Source organism: Symphalangus syndactylus, chromosome X, assembly GCF_028878055.3.
Source record: "Symphalangus syndactylus isolate Jambi chromosome X, NHGRI_mSymSyn1-v2.1_pri, whole genome shotgun sequence".
In the NCBI taxonomy this organism is placed as follows: Eukaryota; Metazoa; Chordata; class Mammalia; order Primates; family Hylobatidae; genus Symphalangus; species Symphalangus syndactylus.
The window spans coordinates 114,784,662-114,811,503 of NC_072447.2; the positions used below are offsets into that span (position 1 = coordinate 114,784,662).

The 26,842-nt window shown below is 39.8% G+C and overlaps 1 protein-coding gene across 13 annotated transcripts in view; it reads left to right on the forward strand.

The window, feature by feature from the left end:
• The window catches only part of PAK3 (p21 (RAC1) activated kinase 3), a 287,741-nt gene that overhangs the window by 126,991 nt on the left and 133,908 nt on the right, over positions 1–26,842 (forward strand). For 5 of the 13 annotated variants that reach the window (XM_063634313.1, XM_063634314.1, XM_063634315.1 and 2 more), the window contains exon 1: positions 26,387–26,659. The exons of 2 other annotated variants lie outside the window; for them this stretch is intronic. The gene's annotated coding sequence lies outside the window, so the exon portion shown is untranslated. Of the gene's footprint in view, positions 1–26,381; positions 26,660–26,842 lie in introns of those variants that run through there. 6 more of the 13 variants (XM_063634318.1, XM_063634319.1, XM_063634320.1 and 3 more) reach the window with 3 other exon arrangements.

Consider the following 26,842-nt stretch of genomic DNA (forward strand, 5'->3'; position numbering starts at 1 on the left):
GAGCCGGTATTCTCAATCGATACAAGTGGTAATAGTCTGTCCCAGTGTGTGCCTCTGTCTATTTCCCAGTCTAGAGGCAGTGTGATGTTGGCTATTTTATATTCAGCACCACCTGGGAGTGAGCATTTAAGGATGTGAGAAATGAGACTTAATGTCAGTTCTCAGGAGTCAGTTGGTCCGTTTAGAGACATGTGGTCCCTTTCTTACAGACCCCTCTTCACGTTTGGAAAGAAGGTATCTGTCTTATGAGCCCTCTTTGTCAGTCAGGACACATCATGTTGACTTATCTAATCCTACTGGTTTGTAGCTACCCTTCGGTTTCTGGGAGTTGGTTATGGGCATATCCCATAAGTCGTGTGGCACTGAGGAAGTAGAATATTCAAAGTCCTGTCCTGGAGAAAAAACAATCCATCTGTCCGTGGAGGCTAAGAGTTCTAGTTAGTTTTTCTTCCAGTTAACTCCACTGCCTTCTTGCTCTTCAAACCTACTGTGTTTCTAACAAAGAGGATGATTTATATATTACCTTGTGTATTACTATATATTTAGATATTCTTAGCAAGATACAAACAAAACAAAATACGTATTTGTCTTGCTTAGCAGTCTAGATGAATGCTTCATCTCCCTCGGTGCTTCATCTGTAGGAACACAGTATCATTGCCTTGTGACACAAGTCTGTATCTCGTGTCTCAGAACAGGGGCCTCCTTTAGACTGCTTTCATGGTCTCTATCTCCTCCCACTGCTACTGGCAATACTTTTACTGCCACCTCACACATACATCCTGAGAATAGTGGGGTTTAATTTGTTTTCCAAATGAATAGGGTTGTCCCCTCCCCCAAGTGGACTCCAGCACAGTGTTTCCTTTCTGCGACACTTCCATTGTTTTTAATGTTCTTACTTCCTTGACGACCCTTAATTGGGGTCCTTTGCAGACTGAGACTGACTGCCTTTTTCGTTTTCTCTTCTGTATTACTAATGACAGTGCAGAATAAAGTGGTACCTAACATTGTGTTCTGCTAACCTTTCTGCCAGATAGCCCTATGCATTGCATTAGATTATCTATTATTTTTTTCTGTTTTATGGTCAATTTTCTACCCATTCAAGCCACTAAAAAATGATTTTCCGTTATATGGGTACAAGGTAATCCTGAGACAAAACAAACAAACAACAACAACAAAAAACAGACCTTCAGCTGTGATTCCAGGGTAGGGTAGTTGCACCAACCCACAGCTGTTATGAAGCCCCTATCTTTATACAGCTGAATTTGATCATTTATATGGACAACGCAGGTTAGTCTTCAACTGTGTATGCTTCCAGTGAGGTTACGTGTACTCTGTGATTCAAAAAGTTCTGGTCATGTGTCTAGGCCACAGCATTCCTCAAAGAGAAACATGATACCTTTCTAAGGCTGAGCCACATTTGCTGTAGAAAAATCTTTGCAGTTCCTTTGCAGCAGGGAAATTTTTGCAACTCAAGATGAAGTGGGGCAGGGCGAGAAGGCTTCTTTGACTGCAAAAGTATCTGAAACTAAGGGTAAGGCCTTTGTGTACTTGTAGTCATCATTCTACTTCATGAATAGCTCTTTCAAATGAATCATATTAATAGATCTCTTAGAACTGGAAGGGACTTTGAGGCTACCTGATGTAGTTCCCTTCTTTCAGCTGGGAATGATATTTCTTTAATCTCCATTTTATAGGTGAGGCAACTGAGTTCCACAAAAACAATGCCATTCTGTAGTCTCAGGTTCACCTGAAAACATTGCATTTGACTCTGCCACTGTTCATACTTAGCCCACCTTTTGATAGTCTGTCTTATTCACTGCTTTGAGCTCATGATGCTCTCCAAAGAGCCCAACCAGGTTGTTACATGCTGTGCCCCTGGTAGGGAGAATTTTCATACCTGACTCCCATAATTGAGGGCAGATATGACACACTCCTGTTTGCCTATAGAGAATTGTTGTATCCTTTAATGAAGCAATACTTTCCTGAGCCTCTGGAGCTGCATGTGGTTCTTTCACGTGCAACCTGTCATTTTTCCAACCCTTTGATGTATTAAAATATTGTTTCCAGTGATATTTCATAGTGTACATGTAATTATCAGGTATTGGACTCTGGAATTTGTGTAAGTTGTCCCATCTAATGGGACAGTCTATTCCATGCTTACACCATTCAGCTGGATGCTAAAACCGTTTTGGGAATTTTCACCTACACCCTTGAAAAGACTAGTTCAGTAAGGCCATATTTGGTCTTTGGAAACAGAAAGAACTGGATTCAAACCTTTTCTCCACTATGAAACAGTGACCACATAAGTAGCTGTGTTACCTAGGAAACATCACTTTAAGCATTCTGTGCCTAAATTTCCTTATCTTTAATGGAATATTAGTAATGTATATCTCATGGGTTTGTTGAGAGAATAGAGATAATGTACATATGGAATTTAGCTCACATAATGACTACCACATGTAAGGATTTAATACACTATTATTATTGTTCACCTCATCATCATCATCTCTCTATATTTCAGAGTTGTTATAAGATTCTCAAACAAAATGGTGTAAACTATATAGCAGTTTCTCATCTCTAGTAGAGTCTCAAAAATAGCAACTTTTATGAATATAGTTAATTAAAGTACTGGAAATATTAAATGAAGCTGTCGCATTTCTGGAACATGGCTTATTTGGTCACATGGGTGGTTTATCTTGAACAAATAGTACTGTTCAAATTTTCTAATTCAAATCCACATGTTCCAGCCAGAGTAGAGTGGTAAACATCATAGAATCCTTTAGAAATTGATACTTTCTCTGAATTTTCCCATTAAGTTTCTCAGTTTTCTAAATACAAGACTAAAACACACTCCCAGAAAATAATTTCATTTGAGTGTAGAATTGTGACAAATGATATTACCAAGGTAGCTAACTAACAGATACACATAATTTTCAAGGCAAAATTTCTAGATGTTCTCTGATTACTTGGTCTTAATTATCCTTTGATGTCAGCAACCATCTGCTCACCCTTTCTCATACATAATTACCCAGCCAAACTTGTACACTGTACTGGAAATTTCAAGGGGTTAAGATTAAGAAAGACCTTGATTCTACTTGCAATTTCCACTACTTGCTAGCTCTATGTCCTTGGCCAAGTCTCCTAATGCGTCTGAATGTCAGTTTTCGTATCTATGAAATTGCTATAAAAATCATTTCCCAACCACTTATCCAAAATCCTTGGTGCCAGATAAGTTTTATAATTCAAGTTTTGTGGGCTTTTTATTTTAAAAATACTGCATGTTGCGTAACACCTTCAGTGGGACAGAGCCCGGTAATCAATCACATCAATATTTCTGCAACAAAGCATATGAATAGTTACACTGAGAATGCCTCATGTCAATTCACAACAAGTTTTGTCACCAGGCAAGCTTTAGCAACAAACTTATGAAAAACTGTTTGGTCTTCAGAGATTTCTAGAGTTTATAATTATTAATGGTGGACTGAAACTTGTATCTGATCACATGAGATTGTTCTAGGGATTACATGAAATGCATTGTGTGTAGCAGGGGTCCTGATGAAAGTGAATTGATATTCTGACACATCTGGGTATGTGATGACCCCCATATGTTTATTTTCTTGAGATAATCTGCAGAAGGCAAAAGGCTTTATGCAGAGGAGGGCTGTGTCAGAAACTGGATTTGTAGGGGTGGAGGAGCAATCTGATAAGATATGATGGTGTTTGTTCTCCAAGGACAGTAACCAAGTTTGAAAGTCTGAGCTAGGGTGGTGGGAGTGGGTTGTTGGGGAGATGTTGCTGCAGTAAGAAGCTGAAGATGTTTTTCTCACAGGAGCCTTATTCAGATACAGGTTAGAAGCAATGCTGTTTCAGTGTCCAGGTCACAAAATTATAGCACAGAACTGAAAGGGGCCTTCCTACCCTTCCATGTGGACTCATTGTTGGTTTCAGACAAGGCTGCCAGAAAAGAGGGCAGCACCATTTAAGCCCCTCAGGGATGTGTGGCTGGGAGCACTTCAGAATCCATGCTCCCCCACAGTCTAGCAGGGACCTCCATGTTCCCACAGCCAGAGGTACTAGTACCATCAGTAGCTGGACTGGGTTGGAGGGGCTACCGCTATCTTTCATTAGAAACACAAGCTCTGTCTAGTGAAAATGGACACATAACATACCAAAACTTATGGAATGCAGCAATGTTCCCTATTAAGAGGGAAGTTAATAGTAGAAAATGCCTACATCAAAAAAGAAGATCTTAAATAAATAACCTAACATTACACCTCAGGGAACTAGAAAAAAGAACAAACTAGGCCAAAAGTTGGTAGAAGGAAAGAAAGAATAAAGATCAGTACAGATATAAATGAAATGGAGAATAGAAAGACAATAGAAAAGATCAATAAAAGTAGGAGTGGTTTTTGAAAAGGTATACAAAATTGGCAAATGTTTAGCTAGACTAAGAACAAAGGAGAGAAGACTGAAAATCAGAAATGAAAGAACACATTGCAACTGATGACTAAATAAAAACAAATGATCATAAGAATCTGCTATGAAGTTATATGCCAATAAATTAGATAACCTAGAAAAAATGGATGCATTACTAGATACATATAATCTACAAATGTTAAGTCATGAAGAAATAGAAAATCTGAACAGACTAATGGTGAGTAAAGACACTGAATAAGAAATAAATAGTCCCACATCAAGGAAACGCTCATGGTCTGACGCCTTCACTGCTAAATTCCACCAATATTTAGAGAACTAATACCAATTCTTCTGAAACTCTTTCAAGAAATCTAAGAAGAGGGAATACTTCCAAACTCATTTTATGAGGCCAGAATTACCTTGACACCAAAAACTGACAAAGACATAACAACAATAAAAAACTAACTGCAGGTCAATATCCCTGATGAACATAGATGTAAAAATCTTCAACAAAATACTAGCAAGATAAATTCAACAGCATATTAAAAATAACATTCTTTACGATCAAAAAGGATTTATCTCTGGGGTGCTAGAATAGTTTTACATACACAAATTAATAAATGTGATGCACCAATTAAAAGAATAAAGGACAAAAATCATATGATCATTTCAATAGATACAGAAAAAGCATTTGACAAAATTCAACATTCTTTCATTATAAAAACTCTAAATACATTAGGTTTAGAAGGCACTATGATTTGGATATTTGTCCCCTCCAAACCTCATGTTGAAATGTGATTCCCAGTGTTAGAGGTGGGGGCATGTTGGGAGGTTATTGGATCATGGGGGATGATCCCTCATGAATGGCTTAGCACCAACCCTTTGGTGATAAACGAGTTCTTGCTCAGTTAGTTCATGTGAGATCTAGTTGTTTGAAAGAGTCTGAGATCTCTTCCCTTGCTCTCTTGTTCTCACTCTTGCCATGTGTCATGCATGCTCCCCATTCATCTTCTGCCATGATTATAAGCTTCTTGAGGCCCTCACCCAGAAGCTGAGCAGATGTTGGTGCCATGCTTTACAGGCTGCAGAACCGTGAACTAATAAACCATTCTTTACAAATTACCCGGCCCCAGGTATTCCTTTATAGCAATGCAAAAACAGTCTAATACAGAAATTTGATACCGAGGAGTTGCTGTAAAGATACCTGAAAATGTGGAAGCAGCTTTGGAACTGGGTAACAGATAGAGGTTGAAAAAGTTTGAATGTTGCAGAAGAAGACAGAAAGATTAAGGAAATTTTGGAACTTCTGAGAGACTCATTAAATGGTTGTGACCAAAATGCTGATGGAGATGTGGATAGTGAAGTCCAGGCTGATGAGGTCTCAGATGTAAATGAGGAATTTATTGGGAACTGGAGTAAAGATCATTCGTGTTATGCCCTAGCAAAGAATTAGGCTGCATTGTGTTCATGCCCTAGGGGGTCTGTGTGTGTTTGAACCCAAGAGTGATGACTTTGGGTATCTGGTAGAAGGAATTTCTAAGCAGCAATGTGCTTAAGAGATGGCCAGGCAGCTTATAACATCCTACAATCAGATACGGGAGCAACGAAATGACTTAAAGTTGGAACTCATATTTAAAAGGGAAGCAGAGAAAAAAAATGGAAAACTTGCAGCCTAGCCATGTCACAAAGAAGGAAAAGGTATTTTCAGGAATGGAATTCAAGCAGGCTGTGGAGCAATTTAGATTATCACAACTAAAACGGAGCCAAGTGCCAATGTCCAAGATAATGGGGAAAAGGCCTTGAAGGCATTTCAGAAGTCTTTGGGACAGCTCCTCCCATCACAGGCCCAGAGGCCTAAGAGTAAAGAATGGCTTCATGGGCCAGGCCCAGAGTGCCAATGCCCTGTGACACCTCAGGAGGCTGCTTCTTGCATCCCTACTGCTCCAGCTCCAGCTGTGGCTCAAAGGGCCCTAGATACAGCTCAGACCACTGCTTCAGTGGGCACAAGCTGTAAGCCTTGGCAGCTTCCATGTGATGTTAAGTCTGCAGGTACACAGAATGCAAGAGTGAAGGAGGCTTGGTGACTTCCACCTAGATTTCAGAGGATGTATGGGAAAACCTGAGCAACAAGGCAAAGGCCTGCTACAGTAGAGGATTCCCCAACAGAGAGCCTCTACTATGGCAGCACCAAGAGGAAATGTGAGGTTGGAGCCCACACACCAGGTACTGCCTGGTGGAGCTGTGGGAAGGGGGCTGCTGCCCTCCATACACAAGAATGGTTGAGCCAGCAGCAACTCACATCCTCAGCCTAGAAGAGCCACAAGCACTGGACTCCAACCCATGAGAGCAGCTACATAGTCTGCATCTAGCAAAGCCACAGAAATGGAACTGCCCAAAACCTTGGAAGCCCATCCCTCATACCAGTGTGCCCTGGATGTGGGACATGGAGTCAAGGGAGATTATTTTGGAGCTTTAAGATTTAGTGACTACCCTTCTGGGTTTAGAGTTGTGTGGAGCCTATTGCCCTTTCCTTCTAGCCAATTTCTCCATTTTGTAATAAAAATATCTGGTCAATGCCTATACCGCCATTGTACCTTGGGAGTAAATAACTTGTTTTTTTATCTCACAGGCTCATAGGTCTCCAGATGAGACTTTGGACTTAGGAGTTGGGACTTTTGAATTAATGCTGGCATGAGTTAAGACTTGGGGGGACTATTGCAAAGGCATGATTGTATTTTGAAATGTGAGAAGATTGTGAGATTTGAGGGGCCAGGGGCAGAATGATATGGTTTGGATATTTGTCCCCTCCAAATCTCAAGTTGAAATGTGATTCCAATGTTGGAGGTGAGACCTGTTGGGAGGTGACTGAATCACAGGGGATGATCTCTCATGAATGGCTTAGCACCATACTCTAAGAGAAAAGTGAATTATTGTGCAATTCGTACACATAAGATCTGGTTGTTTAAAACAGCCTGTGTCCTCCCCGCTTGCTCTCGTTTACAGCTCTTGTGATATGATGTGTCTGCTACCCCTTTGCCTTCTACCATGATTGTAAGCTTCCTGAAGCCTCACCAAGAGCAGATGCCAGTACCATATTTCCTGCACAGCCTATAGAACTGTGAACCAAAATAACCCTCTTTTCTTTATAAATTACCCAGTCTCAGGTATTTCCTGATAGTAACACAAGTGAACTAACACAGAAGGAATGTATTCAACACATTGAAGGTCATGTATGACAAACCCACAGCTAACATCATACTCAGCAGTGAAAAGTTGAAAGCTCTTTGTTTACAATCAAGAACAAGACAAGGATGTCCACTGTTGCCACTTCTGCTCAACCTAGTACTGGAATTCCTAGCCAGAGTGATTAGGCAAGAGAAAGAAATAAAAGGCATCCCATTCAGAAAGGAAGAAGTTTAAATGGTTTCTGTTTGCAAATGACATAATCTTATATATAGAAAATCCCAGAAACTCCACCAAAAAAACTCTTGGAAATTATAAATTCAGTAAGGTTGCAAAATTTAGTACTGTTACTATACACTAGTAATGAACTATCCCCCAGCACAAAATCAAGAAAACAGTCTCATTTATAATAGCATTAAATAACAAATAAGATATACTATTTAGGAATAAAGACCAAGGAGGTGAGAGATCGCTACACTGAAAACTATAAAATATTGATGAAAGAAATTGAAGAAGATACAAATAAATGGCAAGATGTTCCATATACATGGATTGGAAAACTAATATTGTTAAAATGTCCATACTACCCAAAGCAATCCACAGATTCAATACAATCCGTATCAAAATTCCAATGATATTTTTTCACAAAAATAGAAAAACCATCCTAATATTTGTGTGGAGACACAAAAGAGCCTAAAGGACCAAATAAATCTTGAGTGAAAAGAACAAAGCTGTAGGCAATACAATGCCTGTCTTCAAAATATATCACAAAACTCTATTAATCAAAACAGCATGGTACTGGCATAAAAATAGATATATAAACCAATGGAACAGAATGGAGAGCCAAGCAATAGGCCCACACATTTAAGGTAAATTGATTTTTGACAAAGATGCCAAGACCACACAATGGGGAAAGAACAGTCTCCTTAATAAATGGTGCAGGCATAACTGGATATCCACAGGCAGAAGAATAAAATTAGAAGCTTCACTCATAATATACACAAAGACTAAGTCAAAATGGGTTGAAGACTTAAATATAATACTTGAAACTGTAAAACTACTAGAAGAGAATATAGGGAAAAACCTCTATGACATTGATCTGGGCAATGATATTTGAGCTATGACCCCAAAAGCACAGGCAACTAAAGCAAAACTAGACAAATGGGATTACATCAAGGGAAATGTCTGCATAGCAAGGGAAACAACACAGTGAAGAGACACCCTATGGAACGGGATAAAATATTTGAAAACCATACATCTGATGAGGGATTAATATCCAAAATATATAAGAAACTCAAACAACTCAATAGCAAGAAAAAAAATAACCCAATTAAAAAATGGAAAAAGGACCTGAATTGAATTGACATTTCTCAAAACAAGACATGCAAATAGCCAACAAGTATATGAAAAAAGCTCAACATCACTAATCAACAGGGAAATACAAATTAAAACCACAATGAGATATCACCTCATACTTGTTAGAATGACTATTATCAAAAATATGGAAGATAACAAGTTTTGGTGAGGATGTGGGGAAAGGGGAGCCTATGTACAGGCACACCTTCTTTTATTGCAGTTTGTTTAATTGTGCATGGCAGATATCATAATTTTTTTTTTTTTTTTTTACAAATTGAAGGTTTGTGGCAACCCTGCATCCATCAAGTCATTCAGCATCATTTTCCAACAGCATCTTCTCACTTCATATCTCTGTGTCACACATTGGTAATTCTCACAATATTTCAGACTTTTTCATTATTCTTATATCTATTATATTGATCTATGATCAGTGATCTATGATCAGTGATACTACTACTGTAATTGTTTTGAGACACCATGAACTATGCCCATATAAGATGGCAAACATAATTGAGAAATGTTGTGTATGTTCTGACTGCTCCACCAACCAGCTGTCCTCCCATCTCTCTCCTTCTCCCTCTCCTAAGGCCTCCCTATTTTCTGAGACACAACAATATTGAAATTAGGCCAATTAATAACCCCAAAACGGTCTCTAAGCATTCAAGTGAAAGGAAGAGCCGCATGTCTCTCCCTTTAAATAAAAAACTAGAAATGATTAAGCTTAGTGAGAAAGGCATATTGAAAGCCAAGATAGACCTAAGCTAGGCCTCTTGTACCAGTTATCCAAGTTATGAATGCAAAGTGAAAGTTCCTGAGGGAAACTAAAAGTGCTACTCCAGTGAACACATGAATGATAAGAAAACAAAATAGACTTATTGCTAATACGGGTAAAGTTTGAGTGGTGTAGATAAAATGTCAAACCAGCTACAACATTCTCTTTAGCCAAAGCCTAATCCGGAGCAAGGCCTAACTCTCTTCAATTGTATGAAGGCTGAGAGAGGTTAATAAAGTGCGGAAGAAAAGTTTGAAGCTAGCAGTGATTAGTTCACGAGATTTAAGGAAAAATGCCATCTCCATAACATGAAACTGCAAGGTGAAACAGCAAGTACTGAAGGAGAAGCTGCAGCAAGTTACCCAAAAGAGCTAGCTAAGATCATTGATGAAGATGGCTACACTAAACAATGGATTTTCAATATAACAAAACAGCCTTCTATTGGGAGAAGATGCCATCTAAGGACTTTCATAGCTAGAGAAGTAAATGTCTGGCTTCAAAGATTCAAAGGACAGGCTGACTCTTGTTAGAGGCTAACGCAACCAGTGACTTTAAGTTGAAGCTAATGTTCATTTACCATTCTGAAAATCCTAGGGCCCTTAAGAATTATGCTAAATCTACTCTGATTATGCTCTATAAATGAAAGAACAAAGCCTGGATGGCAGCACATCTGTCTACAGCATGATTTACTGAATATTTTAAGCCCACTGTTTAGATACACTGCTCAGAAAGTGATTCCTTTCAACATATTACTGTTTGCTGACAATACACCTGGTCACTCAAATGTTCTGATGGAGATGTACAAGGAGATTAATGTTGTTTTCATGCCTGCTAGCACAACATCTATTCTGCAGCCCATGGATCAATGAGAAATTTTGACTTTCAAGTCTTAGTGTTTAAGAAATACATTTTATAAGGTTATAACTGCCATGGATAGCAATTCTTCTGATCAGTCTGGACAAAGTAAATTGAAAACCTTCTGGAAAATATTCACCATTCTAGATGCCATTAAGAACATCTGTCATTCATGGGAGGATATTTAAATATCAGTATTAACAGGAGTTTGGAAGAAGTTGATTCCAACCCTCTTAGATGACTTTGATTAGGTTTAAGATTTCAGCAGAGAAAGTCAGTGCAGATGTGGTAGAAGAGCAAAAGAACTAGAATTAGAAATGGAGCCTGAAAATGCGACTGAATTGCTTCAATCTCATGATAAAAATTAAACAGATGAGGAATTGCTTCTTACGGATGAGCAAAGTGGTTTCTCAAGATGGAAAGTACTCCCGGTGAAGATGTTGTGAAGATTGTTGAAATAACAAAGGATTTGGCATATTACATGAACTTAGTTGATAAAGCATCAGCAGGGTTGGAGATCATTGACTTCAATTTTGAAAGAGTTCTGCTGTGGGTAAAATGTTATCAAACAGCAACTCATGCTACAGAGAAATCTTTCACGAAAGGAAGAGCCCATTGATGTGGCAAACTTCACTGTTGCCTTATTTTAAGAAATTTCCACAGCCCCTCCAATCTACAGCAACCACCACCCTGATCAGTCAGCAGCCATCAACATGCAGGTAGGACCCTCCATCAGCAAAAAGATTATGAGTCACTGAAAGCTCAGATGATCGATAACATTGTTTTTAGCAATAAAGTATTTTTAAATTAAGCTATGTATATTGTTCTTTAGACATAATACTATTGCATACTTAGTAGACTATAGTATTATGCAAATGTAACTTTCATACGCACTGAGAATCCAAAACATTTGTATGAATCACTTCATTGCAATATTTGCTTTAATTGAAGTGGTCTGGAACCAAACCGTCAATATCTCCAAAGTATACCTGTACACTGTTGGTAAGAATGTAAATTAGTACAACCATTATGAGAAACAGTATGGAGGGTCCACAGAAAGTTAGAAATAGAACCACTATATGATCCAACCATCCCAGTACTAGGTATATATTTAAAGGAAATGAATAAATATGTTGAGGATATAGCTGAATTCCCATTATGTGCAGCATTATTCACGGTAGTCAAGATATGAAATTAGCCTACGTGTCCATCAATGAGTGACTGGATAAAGAAAATGTAGTATATATACACTATGGAATACTATTCAGCCTTAAAAAGGAAGGTATTCCTGTCATTTGTGACAACATGGATGAACCTGGAGGACATTATATTAAAGGAAAGATGCCAGGGGCAGAAAGACAAATGCTACATGATCTCACTTATATGTGGAATTTTAAAAAGTTGCTTAACTCAGAAGCAGAAAGTAGAATGGTGGTTACCAGAACAGGGGGGCAAGGACTGGGGAGATGTTGGTCAAAGGGTATAAAGTTTCAGTTAGATAGGAGAAATAAATTTAAGAGATCTACTGAACAACATGGTGACTGCAGTTAATAAGAACATATTGTATTCTTGAAAATTGCTGGCCAGGTACGGTGGCTCATGCCTGTAATTCCAGCACTTTGGGAAGCCAAGACAGGTGGATCGCTTCAGCATTCAAACTCTTGAGCTCAAGAGTTAGAGACTAGCCTGGGCAACATGGCGAAACTGCATCTCTACAGAAAAATACAAAAATTCACCAGGTGTGGTGGCACATGCCTGTACTCCCAGCTACAGGCAGAAGTGGGAGGATGGCTTGAACACGGGAGGTTGAGATTTCAGTGAGCTGTGAATGAAACAGTGCATTCCAGCCTGGGTGACAGATTGAGACCCTGTCACAGGGTCTCAATAGCAAGAGAACTAGAATTAGAAATGGAGCCTGAAAAATGTGACTGAATTTGAAAGAAAATTGCTAAGACAGTAGATTTTTAACTGTTCCTACTATAAAAAAAAAAGATAAGCATATGAGGTAATGCATATGTTAATTAGGTCAGTTTAGCCACTCTACAATGTATACATGTTTCAAAACATCATGTTGTACAGAATATATGCAATTATTTATCAATTAAATATATATGTTATATGTTATATATGTCAACTATCTAGAATTTTTCCTGACAGATGATAGACATTTAGCAATGTTTTTTAAATGGATGATATTCTCCTGTATATTTTTCTCCTCCTTCCTTGATACCTGACTGTGAGTTTCTTAAAGGCAAGGAGCACGGATATAGTTCTAGCTTTGTATCTTCTATGTCTAGCATGCTTCTTGACACACAATAGGTGTTCAAAAATAAAAGGTTGGTCATTGCATGAGACATGTTGATGATTAGGATATGGATTATTATATGCAAATTAGTGCCAAAGAAATATTTAAAAGAAATTATTTTCTCCCAAGGTGATTTAATCCCATCTGATATGAACACTAATAATTTGCTTAGCTAACAGTTTTTTGTTTGAAATGCAAAAGGTAAGTTTATTCCATCCTAGGTCTGGGATTATTACAAAACTGAGTTGGCTAGATCTAAATGAATGTGGTTTTCCTGTTTGGTTTTCTTGTCATGGCTTTTTACCTTCCTTTCCCTTAAATCAAAATACAGCACAGAAAGTCTTTTTCTTCACAAGATTTGGTATGCCATGACTACTGGTTTCAGTTGGCTCACATTTCCTAAGTAATCCCTTACCTCATTCTGGTTGATGGCTATTTTTAATAAGGCCTTCATGACTTGCTGCTCTCCTAAATTAGTTTATTCATTTGTCTGCAAGTTGACTTTAAAAAGGCTCCACTTGAGGAGGCTCAAATCATTATTCATTCCATATCCTCTCTCACTTATGACAAGGCTAGATTTTGTTCCCTTTCTCTGTTCCCAGTTTTATTCATATGAACCCTCTCTGTTCTTTAACCTCTTCTTTAAGTGGAACATTTCCTCCTTTCCTTTGCCACCTGAAATATGCTCTAAACATTTGAACTGATGAATTGTATTCTTGTTTGTGTCCTTCCTTCTTCCTCTATTTTCATCTCAGCCATTTCTTGGCCTCTTTGACCTACTGCTACAAATAAGACATTGTCTCTGAATGTTTCATTCTGGAAGGTGCAGCTCTATGCTCTTCACAGTAAGCAAGGGAGAAATTCTCCACTCATGCAGTACCTACAATTGCTCTATGCTTTCCCCATTGCATGAACCAACCCTTTTCTTTCTACAGCATGACTTTCACTTGGTTCACAAATACTGCATGCCTTTTGGCGCTTGGCAGAGTGCTAGGCATTGAAGAGAGAGTGGTGATCATGGCCTTGCCAGCAAGCACTGATCTTATTTATTTAGTTTATGGACAGTCAACTCTTTCAACCATGCTATGGATAAAAGCAGTTTCAAAATTATTTTTATCTTTTTGATTGCAGATGTACTCATCCTGATTAATCATATATTAAAAATTACTTTGCATTTCTTGGGGTATAAAATTCAACAACCCTATAGTGTGCTGGAGAACTGACTGGCTAGTCCATTCAAATGTGTTCATGGAATATCCACAGGGGAGCATACAGTGTTTGTCCTATTTTTCTTTCACACACATTTCTATTGCTTCCTGTATTAGCTATCTTTGTAGGCATCTGGAGGGCAAGGGCCAGGTCTATTTGACTTGATTTGTAGGGAAACTAGGTCAGAGGCATATCACTCTTATGTGAATGTGTTATATATTCAACAGATTACTGATTTACTGGATTTAATGAATTTTCTTTTCTCTGTGCTTTCTAAGGAAAGTAGTTAACTGTTAAATGAAACAAAATAAGCACAGGCTATAAATGTTTAGCCCTAACTGTGAGGAAGGTTTAAACATGGGTTGCTTATCTTCTGTGTCTTCTGTCCTTATTGATTTTCATATTCCACACTCAGTTCAAGCTATGCATTTGATATTGTTGACTTCTAGATTGCTACTTTGGGGCCTGCCTCCCTTGCTGAGATGTGGATGGATGACACCCATTTTTTTTTTTCTAGTTAAGCAGAGTAACTGATAAGTTCTGATGTCAAGTTTGTCGATGCTTCACAACCAGGGAAGTTTTTAATTACCCTGCCTGACAGCTGAGTTATCCAGCCTCCAAGCCTTTCTATGATACATTTTTCTTTCTAATTCAGAAACTTTGAAACTATCCCTTCGCCAACTCAAGGGAATGTGTGGGGCTTTATGTTTCATTTTAGTGCCTTCCTTTTTTGTGTGTGATTTGGTGCAGTAAATTATTTGAAAAACAACTACCCCTTTTTATAGGAGCTTTACAAATGACCTACTGAGTAAATGGCCTAGTCCATGTCTCTGGGCTGATATAGAAACAGCTTTGGGCTCTCAGTTCACCCAAAATGGTCTGGGGAGAGAATCTCCTTAGATGAAAATGTATTTTAATTTTTTTAGTACAAGCAGGCTTTCCAAAGGTGGCAGAAAGCATGGAACTTAAAGTACTGAGTTGGTTTTAGATGTAATTTTAAAAACAAGATAATTTGATTGTTTAAACACGACAATTTTTTTTAAAAGTAAGACATCATAGCCAATCAAAATTCCCAAGCCAGAAAAAAATGTTTTTTCAATTTAGCCAGTCTGCTTTAAATCTAGGATATCCAGGGGCTTGGCTAAACTAGCCATGAGATTGCTCCCCAACCCCACTGTCACCTCCAGCCTTTTAAATCAAAAAGCATAAAAAGCAAAGAAAGATGCTCTGAGGCAGGGACTTGCCTTGACTCCTAATATGGTCAGATTGCAATTAACCAGAGGATCAGCAGCTCTGTTAGGCATTTTAAATCTCTATTTAACTCAAAAGACTTATTTTTGTTTGAAGCTTCTTGGAGTTGAGTCTTGCTTTAAAGTATGAATGCAGAAGTCTGCCTTTGAAAACATGGTGTGGATTACTGAAAAGATGGTGTGAATGACTGAGAACCCTGGAGGTCGTGGGTATCAGAACCAACCTTGTTGGGGGAAGGACTCTTTAGCAGTGTGATTTGCAATGTTTCTTCTCCAAAATATCCCTCTTTCATCTACTCCCCAGACGCCTGCAGTGGTGTCCACATTTTCACCTCTGCAAATCATTCCTTTGATTCAAGCATTGTTGCCCGCTCCAGAAAGGTTCTCCTAAAATACACAGAACCTAAAAGGAGCAATAAATGAAATTGATAAGACCATACAGCAAAGAAGTCAATCAGATTGTCTCCTTTCTGGATACAGGAAGGAAACAGGCAGCGACTGTAGCTCATTGGGCTTTGGGGTATCTGGGAGAAGTCCTTAAAAGGAAGACTGGAACACAGGAAGGGAAAGAACATGATAAAACTAATTTCATAATATTTTTAAGAATGAGCCTGTTATGTCCATGGATCATTAGCTTAAACCGTAGAGAGAAGACCGTGATGTCAGCCTGTGTGTGTGTGTGTGTGTGCACGCATGTGCACATGTGTGCACTGGGCAGGGGGGCGGTGGGGGGCGGGTACTTTTTTCAAAGTGCAATATAGCAAAAAATATTATTCTTTGAGGCGCCGTTTGTGGGATTCTAGATAGTTCAGATTTTACCACAAATCTGTAAGAGAAAGTAAGGAATTTGAAGATTGTGTCACATAAATAAAACAGGATACACTCACCATCACCCTCCCCTACCAAGCAAACCCAAATAGAGCCTAGGGTTGGGGGAAGAATGATAAATCCTCAGTCCCCATCCCCAATATAGTTGTGATAGATGTCTGATAATTTCAACCGGAGTGTAGGGAGAATGGTGTTCTGTCTCTTTAGCTCTCTCTTAAGAACAGAATTAGGGGATGTAAATTGCAAAAAACCTGAGTTAAGAGTTCTTAACTCAGGCCTTACATGGCCTTACATGGTGGTGAAAATTAAAAAGGGTCAAAGACAATCTCACGATTAGTGAGAAAGTACACCCTTCCCACCCCCTGCCATCTACCAACCCCATTTACAAAGACGCCCCATGTCTTTCAAAACAGAGCCCGCAAATTACCATGAAAATCTGCCCCAACAGACTGTGCTCAAGTAGAAGTCAGAGCCTTTGTTAGCAGGGGTTGGTGGGGGATGGCACCACAGTGAACACAGTTAAGCCTCACTAATTCCCTGAATGAGGGAAAGGCCAATCTTGATTTGTAAGAAGCTTGAATTTGAAAATATGTTTAAAGAAATGCCATGTTATTATTTCTAAAAACCTGCAAACTGCTGGCTGGGGTCTGTGCTCTGAGCTGCCTAGACCCTCAAGGCCTCAAACAAACAGATAAGGACTATAATTAGCATATTGGTCATTTGAATGCAAAGTGCACTTAGAGTGGCGCTTTAAAAACGTGTGTTAGCATACTGTCCTGGCAGGCTGTCACTTTTCTATGTTTATAGTATTAATTTGCCTAGCAACCTGCCCCCCTTCCTTTTTGGCAGTAAACTTTAGCCTCACATATCAGAATTCGTTAAATTTTCCATATTAGCAGCCGGAATGAACAAGTAAGTGTGTGTGTGTGTGTGTATGTGTGTGTGTAGCAGGGTTTGCTGTGAGAGAGAGGTGGTGAACCACTTTTAAAATAATTATGAACATATTGTAAACTTCTATTCTGCTGACCTTTAACATTCATCAGTTAATTGATATTTATGTATTGAGTAGGGAATGTATTCTCTTGGATGATTAAAAAGGGTAGGAGGGGCAAGCTGTTTCAAATGCCCTTTCCCTACAAGTGATCATATCAAGTGAACATGAGAGAACATTGACTGTAAGAAGTTCTTGCATTATCGCAAAAAAAAAAGGATTGATTATGAAGTGCAACAGGTGCTTAATTATATGAAACAACAGCACATCTGCATCTATTAAACACATCTTCCATGGTCAGCCAATCCTGTGTGCACATATTAACTTTGTAAAATCACACTTGAGAACACTTAATTTGAAGTGTGACTGAGTTCTGTTTGGGAGGGGAAAACAGAAGAGAAGATTAATACAGCTTCAGTTTTACCCAAATATTCAATATCTTCATCATTTTGCTGTGGACATGGAAGAAAAAGAAAAAGGGGATGTTCATTACCAGAACGAACCATCTGGTAATCATGACAGGGACTGCAAAAACAAACAAACAAACAAACAAACAAAAAAATCTGGGTAAAGCCTCCAAGAAGATAAAATTTAAGGCCTTCTCCTTGAGAAGTTCCCCGCACCCCGCCCCATTCCACTTCCTGGCCTTCTTCGGACACTCAGAGACATCAGACACTGAGGGAGATCAGGAGAGAATAACCACAAGCCTGTGGAAGAAAAATAGTCCTTAAGTAATGAAATCCCTAATACAGTGGTTCCCAAATTTTGCTGCACATAGGAATCTGAGGAGATTAGAACCTGAGGAGATTTTTAAAATCCTAGTGTCCAGATTCATGCTATCCAATTAAGTTAGAATGTCTAGGGGTAGGGGCCAAGCACTAGCATTTTATAAAAATCACCAGGTAGTTCCTTGTGCAGCCAAATCGAGAACCACTACCCTAATGCTTTCCCACTTTACATGCATTTAATTTATATTTAACTTTCCCAATTACCCTAAGAAGAAGGTGCTGTTGGATCCCTCATTTCACAGATGAGGAAACTGAGGTTCAGAGGGACTAAATAAGTTGTCCAAGGTTATCAAACTATAAAATAGTGAATCTGAGATTTGAAGGCCAGCGGTTTAATTACAGAGACTGCATGCTGGACGTCTATGTAATAATGCCCCTCCTGGCTTTTGTCCTTGTATCCAGTACCATTACACTAAATTTGATATAGAACAATCCCACATCAATGTGGTGAGAGTTTATTAGACATTTGTTATGTATATCATACCCGTTTTAGTCACACTGTGAGCCTCTAGGTAGATTCCAGGAAATATGGCTAACTTCTGATCATTCAAGGGGCTTTCTAGGTAACCCTGGCTTGGTTACCATTTGTTATGGTAAAGCTTAATTAGCCAAAGACTATCAGAGAGAAGACTATAGTCCCACAAACTCAAATTTATTGTGTGGTTTAACAACTGAGTATCTCCAGTAATAAATACAAGTAGCAAAGCAGGTTTAAGGCCTCACTGGTAAGAAAGGAGTAGTCACTCAAAGGAGGCGGTGTAGTTATGGCCTTTGAAAACTGCTGTGTGACCTTGGGAGAAAGTGTTTTCTATTAACTTCATTGCTGGCTTTATCTGTCCATTCTCCCAGCCTGATTAATGGCAGGGCTGCTTTTTCTTAGCTCAGACTGACTTTCACTCTTTCAGTTCTGGGGAAGTTTTGACTTTTTCGGGTTTTGGTCCTTTTCAGAAAGGGATGAGCCCGAGAAAAATATTGACATTCAGATCAACTATTAATAATATTGCTCCTCTTCAGCCAAGTTGGTAAAATGGTTAATGGAAAAATGTACGTAAAAACCAGGCAAGTCTGAATAAAGTCAGTATTTGAGTTAGTAGTCATATACTAATGCCAGTTTCCAGGGATTTGTCAATGTACTGCGGCTGTGCAAAATAAAATCAATATAATATATCAAAATATTGGGGGAACTCGGTGAAGGATAATGGAAACTCTCTGTACTATTTTTGTAACTTCGTGTAAGTCTTAAACTACTTCAAAATAAGAAAGCTATAAAAGATGTTTAATGGGAGAACAGGTTTGTGTCGATTATCTAAATAAGACTTTTCTAAATTAGTCTGACTTTATCTATGCGTTTCCATGAATTACCCAAAATTGGTTGTACCAGTGTTCTCTTTTATGCTTCTGGATTTGAATATTGGGTACTGTAGTGATATCAGTGGATTAGTCAACATCCATATCCACCGGGTACAGATCCCTTTGGGATTATAAATGTAAGACCAGTTTGTTCATCAACAAGATGCCATTTGAGTAGAGTCTGGAAATATGTGTTCTGTATCATTGGGTAAGGAAAGGAGGGAGAAAGTTGTGGTGGGCAGAGGGAAGAGCAGGAAGAAAGGCACAGAGATATGAAAGTCAAGGCACATCAAGGAAACAGAGAAAGTTTGATACAGCTGACCTTTGGGGTATAAGGGAGGAGTAGTGGGAGAAAATCCTGGAAAGATGAGTTACAGCTGGAGTGTGACAATCTGGATGTGATTCTCCTCTCTCTGACATTAAAGAATTTAGACTTCTTTTGTAGTACTTACTACATCTGTCTTGTATCACAGTTTCCTGGGTGTATATTTTCTCTTCCCAACTAGATTCCAAGTTTCTTGAGGAGATGCTCCAAGTTTGACTCACCTATGTAGTGTCTGTAGCACCTAGATGTATGTTTTGCACTTAGTAGGAGCTGAATAAGTCTGTCCTAGGAATTTCTAATGTACCACAAAGACGCCACTGATATTCCCTCTCAAGAACATCTGGAGCCCCACGAGAATATAAAGTGAGGTGTTTACCTCCAGGGAAATGAAAATCGCAAGCAGAAACGCCCACAACCAATCTCCCTCAATCTCTCTTCATGTAGGGCTTGGGGACTGGGTTTGGCCATGCCCTGCCATCTTTGACACATAGCCCTCCTTTCCCCGGACGATGCCCATGATGATGCCCTTTGAAGAGAGGTAATGTGCCTTGCCTTAGTCAATTTGGCATTCTACTCCCACCTCCCTCTATTTAGCTTTACTGGAGGGTTGCAGAGGTTCCTCACCCCTTCGCCACCTGTTCCTCATGTCTCTGGATTATAGTGGATACATGAGTTCAAGAGGGACCTGGAGAGGGTAGGTATGGAACTCTTCAAGATTGTTTCCAGGATTTGGCTGACATAAATTGTCTGAGAGGATCTCCACCATTTGCCTTTTGGTGATTTAGTTTCTCTTCACCTCCTGAGAGAAATGTTCTATTGCTCACCATTTCAGATGGTTGGGTATGGGGATGGGGGCACTTCTGTTCCTGACAACCTCATTATGTGGTTATCAGGAGCAGACACTGCCCAGGTTGTCACGACAACCAGCAATGATTCAAAGCTTCCCTGAAAGGTCTGTATCTCCGGCAAATAATCAGCCTTTAGCTCTCAGCAGATGCTGAACTGAGCAGCCAATCACAGGTGAGCTGGAAAAACATGACATCATAGTCCAGCCGGTCCAAAAATAAATAAAAATAAATAAGATTTGGTTTTCTCTTTACCTCCTTCATTCTTTATCCCCTAGATTTTGTTCTCTACTTTCTCCTTCTCTTTTTTCTTCTTAGTAAAATGGGGAGAGCAATGAAACCAACTTTCCAAATTCAATTCACTCTGCAGGTTGGACTTAGGTTCTAGTAGTGCAGTGATTGAGATCACATAAGGAAGGAATACATAATGTGATCCACTTGGGAGAAAAATCAAACAGAGCATCAGCTCAATTAAACAATGTGGTTTGATATGTAGGACCATGGTGGAAGCAGGGCTAATTAAAACCAAGTCAGAGGAGAGGAACTTTCGAATTCTCATATTAATTCACCCAGAGCCACCTGGATTTAATTGTCTTTTGCTTTTCCTTCACTAACTCCCTGGTGGAAGGGAAGAGGGCAAAAGCTGGGGGCTTCAGAAAGCTCATAGGTTCTACAGGGCAGGTCTCTAACGGGGGATAATTGTAGTGAAAGAAGGTCAGGAGAAATCCTTCATTCCCAAGCTGCCACCATTTAGGGAGCATATGTAAATGCGATTCATCAAGTCTATTAAGGAGATGTATAGCTCAGAAATCTGTTAAATCTGCTTTTGTTCCATTAGCTGTTTGTATCCATACAACAATCCAAGGAGAGAGGCAAGGCGAGTTCGACAAAGGAGAAAACTAGTGCCCAGCGAAATTTGAGTCTTGTTCAGGATTTCCTCTCCAGAGGCTGGAATAGAACCTGGGTTACCTGATTTCCAGGAAAGAACTCTGAAGATCCAAGAGAATGGTAATTTCCCAGCCATGGGCTTTCCTCTTTCCCTCACCTCTGATTTTTCAGAGACCTAGGACAAGACCTCTTGGCATCTCTGATGCTCCTTGCTCTTTGCCCAGCAGGTAACCCACAATGCTGCCTGCCACAGAAGAGCTTGAGACGCCTATGATGGGCATGGGGAGGCAGGAAGGAAGGGGCTCCATTGTACCAGACTGCAGTAATGGCAACAGGTTGTAGTGAGCAGCTCTGACTGAAGGAGGAGTAGGCACTGTGCTCCTGGCTAATGCTGTGCACCAGCTGCCAAACCCCAGGTTCTTTTGTATTCAGAGAAAGAGTGGGGACTTTTTTTTTTTTTTTTTTTTTTTTTTTTTTTTTTTTTTTAGTGCAGCTGCTGTAGCAAAAGATGTGAAGACTGAGATCCACACAGACCCAGAGTCCACTACTGGGAGCAACTTCTGGCTGTAGGACTTGAGGCAGGGGTGCGAAGGGAGCAAGGAAATCTGGGTTGCTTTTGCCCAGTGGGTTATTCATTACTGCCTTGCATTCAGTGCCTGCCCAGGTATGGCTCAGCTCAGTCTGGCACACCATAGCCTTGATTGCTACACCGGAATCATTGACCTGGCATTCAGACCTCTTTCAGGATAGCAGGGGTAGTTTGCTTGCTTTTGTCTTATCCAAAATAAGACTGTATTTCCTATTTCCCCATTTAATGATGTTTCTTACAAGTAAAATATAGCATATGCTTATTGTAAAAACATACAAACAAGACAGAAGTATATAAAGAGTTAATGTCCCCCATCATATACACATACCCACATGTCTTTCCTACCCTCTTTTATTCCCAGAGTGTCCCCTTTAGCAGTTAAAACACAAACGTACACCCAATTTTTTAAACAAAAATAAAATCATAATACACGTGCTGTTCTGCATTTTTTCACTCAAGAATGGGTCAAGGAGTGTTACTATTTCAGTACAGAGGGGTCTATATACTTGATTTTTTAAGCTGATGCATAATAGTCCGAAATATGTATCTACCATACTTTATTTAATGATTCCCTTACTTGGGCAGGAGAAAACTTTGGGAGGTGATAGATATGTCCATGGCTTGGATAGTGGTGATAGTTTCACAGGTGTATGCTTATTCCCAAACTCATAGAGTTGTATACATTAGATATGTGCAGCTTTTTACATGGCAATCATATTTGACAAAGTGGCCAAAAAAAACAACAATTCCCTTACTGAGGGACACTTAGGCTACCTTTTAAGTAATATTTTTCATTCTTACATAATATTCAGCATAACATATTTCAACATTTCTTGACATGTTTTTATGAATATATTGATAATCAAATTCCTTGAGTTGGAATTGCTTGGTCAAGTGGCACATGCATTTTAAAACTTCCTAAGTATTACCCACTTGTGCTCCCAAAAGGTTGTGCCATTTACACTCCCGTCAATTGTATATGAGAGTGAGCAACGTTCCTTTTATCCAGGATTTGACTGAAACAGGTTGAAGATATTCATTTCAGTTTACTTCTGTTATTAAAAGCCCCAGGCCGGGCGCGGTGGCTCACGCTTGTAATCCCAGCACTTTGGGAAGCCGAGGCGGGAGGATCACGAGGTCAGGAGATCGAGACCACGGTGAAACCCCGTCTCTACTAAAAATACAAAAAATTAGCCGGGCGTGGTGGCGGGCGCCTGTAGTCCCAGCTACTCGGAGAGGCTGAGGCAGGAGAATGGCGGGAACCCGGGAGGCGGAGCTTGCAGTGAGCCGAGATTGCGCCACTGCACTCCAGCCTGGGCGACAGAGCGAGACTCCGTCTCAAAAAAAAAAAAAAAAAAAAGCCCCATGCCAGCGCTTCTCACTTCTCACGTGAATCAAGGGGCTAGTTGGGTTGGTAAGACTCAGAGAAGATATACAACCCAAGTGGCCATATAGGGTGGCAGAACAAACATAGAACTGAGAATTGGAGCCCTGGTTTCCAGGACCATCTCTGTGAAGCATTGGACAGGTAACTTCAAACCCCTGAGTCTCCATTCTCTCATCTATGAAATGCAGATCATAATAATTGCCATAGTAAACTGTTGTGGTTGTTATGAGGATCAGATGGGGAGATATAAAAGTGGTTTGTAACTTGAGAAGTAGGATACACATGCCAAGTGGTTATGATGGTAGTGTTGTAATACCCTTAAATCAAAGAGCTCCCAAGCAAGAGAACAGTGAGTTGGGTGGTAAAAATGGTGAGTTGAGGGGAAAAGTTACACAGATGAAATCTTTAAGATATTTCAGATTAGAATCCCTTCCTGAGATCTCCCATGCAGTTGCCCTATACTCTTGGATAACAAACCATGCTGACAGTAAAGACTGCTTTCTTGTATCAAGAATAACATAGGTTATCACCCTTTCACAGGAAGACCCTAGGCTTGGGTCTTAAGTCCAGTCCTCTTTCTATGACATCACTATGCTTTAATTTGTCAATCACCTGATAGGATTTTGTCCACATGCTACTTTCTATAATCACTAGGGAGAAAAGAAATACACCCATGAAACGTTTAAATAACCATGTATAGTGACTGCATAAATAGCTCTGAGTTATAGCTGAGGTATATGGGAGGATTAGAGTGAAATCAAATACCTCCTAATTACAGTTTAAATCAATAGCCTAGAAGACCCAAGTTAAATCATTAGCCAGGAAAATCCAGTTATATTTTTCTATTTCTTAAAAAAGATTCTTGTTTAACCCAAATGAATGCATTTTACAAATCAGAGATGTTAACATTGAATAAATTACATTCATTTTGATTTGTGATTTTTTTATATTATTTTTACCATGGCATAAAAAAAATCAGTGGGATGTGGTTGCTTATTTTTTTAACTCCAAAGTTAATTAAAAAGATATCTGTAAAATCACTGGAGTCAGAACCATCCTGATTCCAACTTATTAATGAAGGATTTGAGAATGAGAGTGTTGGATAATATTTTTTGCATTAAAGACAACCATGACACCAAAAAAGCTATTTTTAAAAATGCCTGATTTTTAAAAAATGCCAATCTTAAATAGTCTGTTTCTTTTAAAGCAAGTATGTATTTTAACGAAACCAGTAATACCACGTTTAATTCTTAGCAGTAGTAAACTGTATCGTATTAGAAAAAGCATGGACTTTGGACTCATTTAGATACAAATCCCAGCTCTACCACTTTCTACAATGTTAATGTAATACTCATATATGCATTAATATATATATTTTGAATTTAGGAAAATAAAATGGAAAGTGACCCTTAAAAATAGTCTGGATTACATCGTTTACTTAGTCTTTGCCTCCCTCTTTCTTGTTTTGGCATAGAGTGGATCATTGTTGTTGTTTTTCTCAATTCCCTGTATCATCACAATTTAATATGAATCAGTCCAAAAGAGGCATCCCATTCTTCAACTGCCTGAGATGTTTTGTCTGGCGAATCTGTAGCTCTTTTTTTTTTTTTTTGGAGACGGAGTTTTGCTCTTGTTGCCCAGACTGGAGTGCAGCGGCACAATCTCGGCTCACTGCAACCTCCACCTCCTGGGTTCAAGTGATTCTCCTGTCTCAGCCTCCCAAGTAGCTGGGATTACAGGCGCATGCCACCATGCCCAGTTAATTTTTGTATTTTTAGTAGAGACGGGGTTTCATCATATTGGTCAGGCTGGTCTTGAACTCCTGACCTCAGGTGATCTGCCCGCCTGGGCTTCCCAAAGTGCTGGGATTACAGGTGTGAGCCACCGCGTCTGGTCATCTATGGGTCTTTTGTACGGCTTTTATTAAAAGGACCTGGGCAGATATATTAGTTCGCTCGTGTTCTTGAAACCTATTTTGTTGGCATTATGGAGAAATTATTGCTGGATGTTACACAGTGTAGAGAAAATTGAATAAAAGTTCACTGGGAAGGGTCATGATCTATTTTGGCCATTTAAATATGTGAGGATATATTTATCTTTATAAAAATAAATTTGAAAGTAGAAAGAAAAAGTTACTCATAATACTACTAGTTTAACCCAACTATTACAATTTTATGTCCTCTTCTGATCGTTTTCTGTAGGCATATTTTACATCATTATAATTTGAATGTACTTATTGTTTTGTGTTATTTGACTTTTTATGGCAGCTTACTGTCTCCTTGCTGGGATTCACCATAATTTACATAATCTAGCCAAATCATGGGGAGTATGGATTTTGGAGTAGCAAGAGATTATTTTTGGAGTTAGATTTTAGAAAGCTTTGGACATCTGCAAAAATTTGAACCGTATTCTAAAGACAAGAGAAAGCTTTGAAGGTTTAAGGGAAAGGATGGACAGAGAGAATCGCATTTAAACTCCATTTGAAGTAGTTATTTTTATTTTTTGTATAATTCCTTGCTTTTCGGAATGTGTGTGCTTCATATGCAAAAAAGTAGTTTCCCGATCTAGACTGCCATCTCTTTGAATTCCACTGCCACATCTGCCTCTCTTAGTTTTCTGTGTATTTTAGAGATTCCGTCAGTTTAACCTGCCTGGCTGACAGGTGGTGTCCCAAATCAAAACCGTTTTTTTCCCCCGAATAAAGCGTGCCCGTGTAGCTGTACAGATTTCGTCCCCTGAAAATTCATCTGAAATCTCAATTTTCCTGAGGGGAGCAATTAAGGAAGATACATGAACTCTCCCCTCCTCTCCATCCTGTCAGGTGCCCCTCTTTTTTGATGGCCCCACCTCTGTCTAGACAACCCTGACAGTGTAGAAGTTTCCATCTCCTTTCCCTTTCCCTCTCCATGTTCCCTCCCCTTCAGTTTTTTCCCCCTCCCAGGCGCTTCCTGCCTGGAAACAAAAGATTGGTCCCCAGTAGCCCACTCAGGGCGATTTTAGTTTTATGCTCACCATCTGATTGGCCTAGGTAAGGTGCAGAGCTCGGGTGACGTAATAGCAGAGAAGGGCTAGGGAGCGGTTGCCGAGCAGGGGCTCTACCGCGGGCGGGCAGCTGTGCCAGCTAACCGTCTGGGATCTCGCACTGGGGGCTGCAGCTTTTCCCCGCCTCGAACCAGTGTGCGGGGGCGGGAGAAGAGCCAGGGGGAGCGGGCTGGGCCCGGGGCTGCGGCTGCGGCCGCGGGGCTGCGGCTCCCCAGCCCCGCCAGCTGGAGCGCTCGGAGGTAGAGGAAAGGTCTTGACGGGGTGGCTGGATCCGTGGCAGGTAAATCCCGCGACTAACTGCACCCGGGCTACCGCGGGGGGAGGGGGTGGCTGTTGGATGATGCTTTAAGACTGCTGGGCAAATGTTCTGCCTTTCCGGACCCCCCTCCTGTCCTGTTTGTGCCCCAGCCTCGAGTCTCCTACGTGGCTCCCCGGAGCCCTGAGACCAAGCGAGCAGTTTGCA